Source organism: Melospiza melodia, chromosome 27 (assembly GCF_035770615.1).
Source record: "Melospiza melodia melodia isolate bMelMel2 chromosome 27, bMelMel2.pri, whole genome shotgun sequence".
Taxonomy (NCBI): Eukaryota; Metazoa; Chordata; class Aves; order Passeriformes; family Passerellidae; genus Melospiza; species Melospiza melodia.
The window spans coordinates 9,751,020-9,758,023 of record NC_086220.1 but is presented as its reverse complement, the minus strand read 5'-3'; positions in this window follow the sequence as shown (position 1 = coordinate 9,758,023).

Below are 7,004 nucleotides of genomic sequence, written 5' to 3'. Positions count from 1 at the left end.
AGCCCCTGAGGAAGCTGAACTGCTCCAAATTGGTTTTAACAGCCCTAAAACAGCAGCTGAAAAATCCAATGGGATTATTTCCTTCTGGGCATATTTGGGAACCTATTTATTTTATACCTTGTGAAAAAAAAAAAAAAAAGAAATTCCAGGATGTAAGTGAGAAGCCAAGAAAGGGAAAAAAAAAAAAAAAAAAGAAAAGAGGGGAGGGGGAAAGAAAGAAAACAAATTTGAACTGGGCCTGTTTTCTGTGCAGTATTAAATCTCCAGCACACAATGAATCATGCAGTCCTTGGCCTAACAAGGAGGACTCCAGAAAGTCTGTAGGATGAAGGAGTCACTGGAGACTCCAAGAAATATGACAGGCTTGCTCCAAAGTGCACAAAGGGTTTTTTTTAGTAAAGGAGAAAGAAAAGAAAAGAAAAAAAAATCTCTGAAATTACAGCCCTAGCACAGCTTCATTTGTATAATCCCTCTCAGGGCCTGGGGCTGTTTGCAGCTCTCAGCAGCAGGAGATGGCAGAGCCCAGGGATGTGAGGAATATGGATGTGGGCTCCTGTCCCAGGTCCAGAGCTGAGTTTATGGTGGGACAGGGGAGGCCCAGGCCAGGAGGAGCCCACAAAGACCAGGGGAGCAGGGCTGGAGTCACCAAACCTGTTCCCTCACCCAGCACAGCCTGTGCTGCCCCAGCAGCTGTTTCCAGACATCCAACCCCAATCTGAGCCTCCCTCGGACAGCAGTGCCCTCCAGGGGCATTGGTGCCCCTTCCCAGCCCTTCTTTCTGCAGCTCCTGCTCCCTCTCCCTCTGTTTGTCCCTCCCAGCCCCTCCTCTCCTCCACGGAATCCAGGAAAAGCCACTTTAACCTCTCAGGTTTGACCGGGCAGCCTCAGCCCCACAGGGCAGGAAAAGCCTCAGGGGAGCTCCAGCAGCTCTGGCCTGGCCTCTCCAGCCTCTCCAGGCTCAGGGTGTCCCTGCTGGTGAGCAGCAGCCACATTCCTGCCCCTGGGCTGCCCGTCCTGAGGGATGGGACTGGAGGAGCCTCCCTGGGGGCTCTGGGGCTGCCTTGGCTCTGGAGGGAAGGTGCAGAACCCAGAGCTCTCCAGGGTCTGAGGAGCTCTGGCAGTGATTCCAGAACTCCAGAGCCTGTGGAAACCATCAGGGAGAACCAGCCCTGGGCACAGCAGAGAGCAGAGACACCATGGTGCCACCAAGGCTGCCCAGCCCTGCAGCCCAGCCACCATTCAGGCAGCAAAACATCTGCTTTAGCTCCATCAGCACCATCCCAGAGCCTTCCTGGGGCGACTTTGTGCAGGATGGATGCACCGAAAACCTGGGGAGGGACAGAAAGCTCAGCCCTGGGCAAGCACAAGCACAGCAAACTCATTCCTTGGCCTTTCATCTGCTTAATAACATCTCTGTGGCATCCAGAGAAACCTGGGAACGGCAGAGAATGTGAGCTCAAATAAAACTCCTCTAAAGCTCCTCTAAAACAGGGATCCACCTTCTCCACGTGTGCTGGAGCACAGGGAGGGACAGTGACCAGGGAGCAGAGCCTGGCAGCAGCTGCTGAGCCACCAAAGCCTCCAAGGGCTTTCAGCTCTCCCGGGTGGGAAATGCAAAGAATTATTGCTCTGATAAAAAGAGCTCAGATCCAGGGTTCAGATCCAGAGCAGTCCCCCCAGAAACCCACCCCAAAGCACCAAAAGGAGTGCTAGGGTCCATCTGTGGTCATTTCTGCATCCCCAGAGTGCAGGGCACAGCTGGGCGCATCGGCTGGGCATGGGGACACAAACATTTCTCCAAGCCGAGCCCAGAGCCCGCCGTGTTCTCCCAGGGGATGAGTAAGGAAATCGCGGAGGATGCTGCAGGGGGGCAGAGAGGGGCAGCGAAGCCCGGCAGGGCGGGAGGCGCAGCCTCGGAGGAGCCCCGGGAGGTTCCCGAGCCAAGGCTGACCTCCACAGGCCGGCGGGATCATCACAGCCCTGGAATCATCATCAAAAACCCGGGATCATCATCAAAAACCCGGGACCATCATCACAAACCCGGGATCATCATCACAAACCCGGGATCATCATCACAAACCCGGGATCATCATCACAAACCCGGGATCATCATCAACAACCCGGGATCATCACAAACCCGGGATCATCACAGCCCGGGATCATCATCAACAACCCGGGATCATCATCAAAAACCCGGGATCATCATCACAAACCCGGGATCATCATCACAAACCCGGGATCATCACAGCCCGGGATCATCACAGCCCTGGAATCATCATCAAAAACCCGGGATCATCATCACAGCCCGGGATCATCATCACAAACCCGGGATCATCACAGCCCTGGAATCATCATCAAAAACCCGGGATCATCATCACAGCCCGGGATCATCATCACAGCCCGGGATCATCCTCAAAAACCCGGGATCATCATCACAAACCCGGGACCATCATCACAAACCCGGGACCATCATCACAAACCCGGGACCATCATCACAAACCCAAGATTATCACAAACCCGGGACCATCATCACAAACCCAAGATCACCATCACAAATTCGGGATTATCACAGCCCCGGCTGCTCCTGGCGCCAGCCCCACCTGCAAAGGTCCCCAAGCCCTGCCCACAGCCCGGCCCTTTCCCCACCAGTCTGTCCCGGTGCCACCAAAGCTGGGGACACGGCTGGGGCAGGGAATTCCTGCTGTGTGTGCCAGGAGGGCGGCTCTGCAGGGAGACACAGGAGATCCTGGGCTCGTTCCTGCTCTCCATCTCCTCTGCATCCAGGACTCGTCCTGGGAATCTCCCCCGTCGTTTCCCACTGCTCTGGAAATTAAGAGGGAGTGGGAGATGGGGATGCTGCAGGCAGGGAAGGTCTGCAGAGCATGGAGCTGTGGGTCTGACAGGACCTGCAGGAGATGGAGCCCCCAGGAGCTGATCCAGAAATCCCAACTGCCCCAAATCCACCCCACCTGCCCCAACAGGGGACAGCAGGCAAGGACTGTTTACAGCTTTGCATTCCTGGGAAGCCTTTTCCCTATATCCTAATTATCAATAAGGCAGCAATTTGAGGATTTGGTTTTCAGCTGAAAAAGAGGGAAAGGTCCCATGGGTGGAGCTGATACTGAGGCTGCTGTTCCAAGAGTGAGCACAGCCCTGCCAGAGCCAAGGCATCCCTGGAGGGCAGGGGCAGCTCTGCCTGGCTGGGGTTTGCAGCTGTGGATTCCCAGACACAGCCTCTGCCTCCTCAGAGCCCGGGCCCTGTCTGTGTGTCAGCACCAAATTCCAGAGTGGATCCTCTCTGCCCTCGCCTGTGACAGGCAGGGAAACCTGGCAGGGTCCCCACGGAGGGGCAGCTGGGGCTGGAGCTGCTGCTGGGGGCTTCAGAGCTGTCTGGCAGCTCAGGCTGATTCCCCTGATTCTGCTGAACCAACACTCCTGACAGAGCCAGGAGCCTTCTGGCTGCTCTCTGAGCGTGAGGATTCAAAGCTCCCTCACCTTCCATCCCCTGTTCCAGCAGCCAGAGCAGGGGGTCAGCACTGCTGGAGCCCCTCCACACGGGGGGTTCTGCTGCAGCAGGGGTTTGCCAGCCCAGCTACTGCAGAAGTGATAAAATCAACCCTTGGGAGCAGTAAAACCATGGCAGAACTGTGCAGAGGGGCTGTTCCACCCAAACCACAGCTTTGCCCCGGGGTCAGGAGCTCTGCCCCAGGCTGGAGCTCACCCCAGGGCACCCAGAGGCAGCTGCTGAGCCCAGGGAAGCCAGAGGGACCCCCAACGATGCCGTGGAGCTCAGCTCTTCCCAGAACCAGCCCTGACTTGCCTGGGATTCAAGGCCCTCTCTTATCTTCTGCAGCAGCTCGGGCTCGTTGTGAAATCTCCCCAGTGGAGATGCTGGCAGCCAGGATTTATGGCTTCTGTAGTTTCCCTTTCATGGCTCCAGCTGGGGAAGCGCTGGCGAGGGATGAAAGGCGCAGGGATGGCAGAGAGCACTTCAAAGGCTCCGGAGTCGCGTTGGGGTGCTCGGGATCCTCCTCTTGCAGCCCTCCAGAACCTCCAGCAGCCTCTCCCTCCCCCAGCACAGCCCTAAAACCATCTGGAGCCAGAGTCAGGCACCTGCAGCTGAGCTCTGGAGCAGGAGCTGCCCTCAGGAGCCCCCAGAAGGTTCCTCTGCACCCCCAGACACTGAAATGCCAACAGGCTCAGGCAGAGCAGCAAACCCAGGGGTTTAATGGGAAACATGAGCAGGGTTTGCTCCTAAGGGAAGTCTGGGCTGGAAGGGAAGGCCAGGAGGAGCCTGAGAAGGGATTTTGGCCGCTGATGCCTCTGGGCAAGTCGTGCTGTCAGCAGCTTTGCTCATGTGCACCTTTCACTGCCAGCTGGGACTAAAGGGTCTCAGGGTGCCTGAGCTGGGCTGCCACACTCTGTCCCTGGCTCCCTCCAGGCACCAATCTCCATCCTGGGAATCCTGGGAGCTGCCTGCAAGCGTGCAGAGTCTCCTCAAGGAACCTCACAGACAGGAATTCACCCAAAGGTCACAGCAGCATTGTTTCACACTCCTCCCTGGGTGCTGACTCCGGCTCCAAGGCCACAAAAAGCTGGGAAATTAAAGCCCCATGAAGAAATCTCACCCTGAACACTTCAAACCCACCCAGCCCGTGCAGGGAGCCTGCAGTAAATGCTCCTGTGCTGTTGTGGATCTGATTCCTCAGTGAGTGGGTGCAGCAAGATGAAGAGCCAACCACTGCCCTAAAAACACCCAAACACAGACTGCAGGAACTCCCAGTCCCTGTAAGAGCTATTGCCTGGGGAAATTAAAACTCAGAAGTAGCTGAAGCAGCACATGCCTGCCCACACTTTAAACCCCAAAAGCTCCCAGCACTTTCCTGCCCCCTGTCCTTGCCTGGGCATCCTGGCTCCTGTGCCACTGCTGATGCCACCTGGCAGCCAAACAGCAGCTGAGCTTGCCCAGGTGCCCTGAAAACAGCACAGACTCCATTCTCCAGCTCCAAATTCATCCACAGATCCAGACCAGGCTGGATGGCAAAGCTCAGCTCCACGGCACAGAGCAGGGCTGGGTCTCACACAGCTGGAGCTTCACTCCCTGCAGCCAGAGGAGCTGAGAAACTGTGAGCAGCACTCTAAGAAAAGCCACTTTCCTCAGAACACGTGTCCCTGTCCTCAAGCAGCCTCCAGGGCAGTGACCTCAGGTCCCCTCTTGACCCCAGGAGCCTCCAGACAGGAGGAGCAGCAGAGCTGGGACTCACCTGGAGCCACACGTGGGCTTTGGGCCAGGGCAGGCTCAGCAGCCAGCTCTGCCCTCCACAGGGTCCCCACTCAGCTCCCAGAGGGAGATTGTTGTAAATACCACCAAAACCTTCCAAAGGAAGTGATTACTTTGAATTTCTGAAGTTAAATTAATTGAAGTGGAAAAAACACCCAACCAAGGAAAGGGAATAGTTCACCCTACATTTTCACGACAAATGGGAACAGCCTGCCTGACACACACAAGAAATGAACTCATGGCCTCCAAAGTCAACTCCAGGGATTCAATCCATCCCATTCCTCATTGGGCTCTTCCCAACAAGAACTTTACCCCAAAAAAAAAACAGCCTCCAAGAGCTGTGCAGGAGCTCCACGTGGCTGCTCACAGGGTCCAGGGTTCTGCTCTGTGCTCAAAGGCAGCAAAGCCTCTAATGCAGCTCAAACCTCAAGCAGCAAAGTCAGGGAGAAAAGCAGGAGGAGCTGCAGAGGATGGAGGGGCCTTGATGCTGGAATGGGAGCCAGGACTGACCCACAGCAGCTCATGGCCCTCTGCACAGAAGGAAGAAAACCAGAAATAACATCTGTCTGTCTGTCTGCTCACAGCTTTTCCTGAGCAGAGCCCCTGCCTGGTGCAGGCCCTGTGCCTGGGCAGCCTGGCCAGGCTGGCAGAGCTCAGCACATCAAAGCAGCCCCAGCTCCTCCCTGGCAGCCTCCCAGCCCTGCTGCCCTCGCTGTCTGCCTGCCCCAATCAGCATTTTTAATCGTGAGGATCATTTAGATTTGGAACATTGCTGTGCTCTGCACCCAGAGCTCAGCCCCAGACATGATTTCTCCTCTCCCCCACATTCCCCCTGTGTGGACAGGGATGTTTTCAGACTCATTAAGAGCAGCAGTATCACTTTAATCAGCCTCTTTAAAATAACAATTCTGTGTGCAAACTGACAAAGTCATTCCCCAGGTCCTGCCAAGCCCTTTGCCGTAGGCAAAGGAGCTGAGACGTCCCTTAGCATCAATTTTGTTTGTTTATTTATAAAGTTCACATGTTTGATCTTTGTTTAGCAACTGTTTTCATCTCCCTGTCCAGTGGCAAGAGCACAGCAGTTCTTCTCTTGAGTCAAACAATCATGAGCTCCCTTTTGCCAGCTCTGGAGAGGATCCAGCACCAGCCTGGAGAGCTCATCCCCCCCTGCTCACCAGGCACAGCCAGGCTCTGCATCCCCCTGAAATGAAGGTTTTCATTAATTACCTGCTGACTCACTCACCTCCATGGCTGGCATTGCCTTCACGACCCCAGCGTGCTCAGTCCCAGCTTTTGGCAGTCCTGGAACAAAACTAACCCAGATTAAAACACTCTGGGGCTGCCAGAGCTGCTGCACCTTGTCTGAAAGGAAAAAACAGCAAAGAAACCCATCTGAAACTCAGAGCAAGAGCTCTGAAATCCAGGAATTCTGTTATGAGATCAATTCAATCTCAACTCCTGACGTGGCCACTCAGGGGATAAAGCTGAACCAAAGTTGAGATCTTTTTGGATGTCTTTTAAATCAAATCTCATTCATCTCTGAAAACTTGCATTCCACAGAAAAACAAGCTACCAAGATCTGTTCTTAACTTCCCACTGAAAATCTGAAAAAAAAAAATCATCTCACTTCTCCTAAAGAAAATGGAGAAAGAATTAATAACCAATAAGTTGTGTTGTTCAGTTCAGCCCATCACCCTGCAGACCTGGATTGCACATGAAATCT